Source organism: Melopsittacus undulatus, chromosome 9, assembly GCF_012275295.1.
Source record: "Melopsittacus undulatus isolate bMelUnd1 chromosome 9, bMelUnd1.mat.Z, whole genome shotgun sequence".
Classification (NCBI taxonomy): Eukaryota; Metazoa; Chordata; class Aves; order Psittaciformes; family Psittaculidae; genus Melopsittacus; species Melopsittacus undulatus.
The window spans coordinates 41,277,279-41,277,794 of NC_047535.1; positions in this window are offsets into that span (position 1 = coordinate 41,277,279).

Consider the following 516-nt stretch of genomic DNA (forward strand, 5'->3'; position numbering starts at 1 on the left):
ATCTCAGTGACTCCAGGTTCTGCAGACACTGAAGGATTTGGAGAGGCAAGCACTGCACTGGCTGTGGGTGACAACCAAGACCCACGGAGAGGAACTGGCAACGCGTTTAAGGACCCAATTGCCTTTGAGCTGATGATGCTCAGTTTGCTAGTTCTGGTATTCAGGGCAAGTTGTAACAAGCATGAACCTGAGTGGTACAAATCAATGACCGATTCCTAAGGTCTTAACCACTCAGGTTGTTAAACACAGTTGTAGGTGTAAGATCAAGGGGGCAAACTCTGCTTTTAAATGTTTTTAAGCATAATCAGTAGAAACTTCTTCCAATTAACAATTCAGTAGTGGAAACTCTGTTGAACTCTTGTTGTTACCACAAGGGAAAGGGAATCTTGTTCCAGTTTCTCTATGGAGCTCTCAATACAGCTGCAGGCAAAGCTCTGGAGTTGTTTCCCTGTGTAACCCTGATTCTACTGATTTTGCTTCTTTCACTTTAGTTTTAAGGAAGGATCGCTTGGGTTT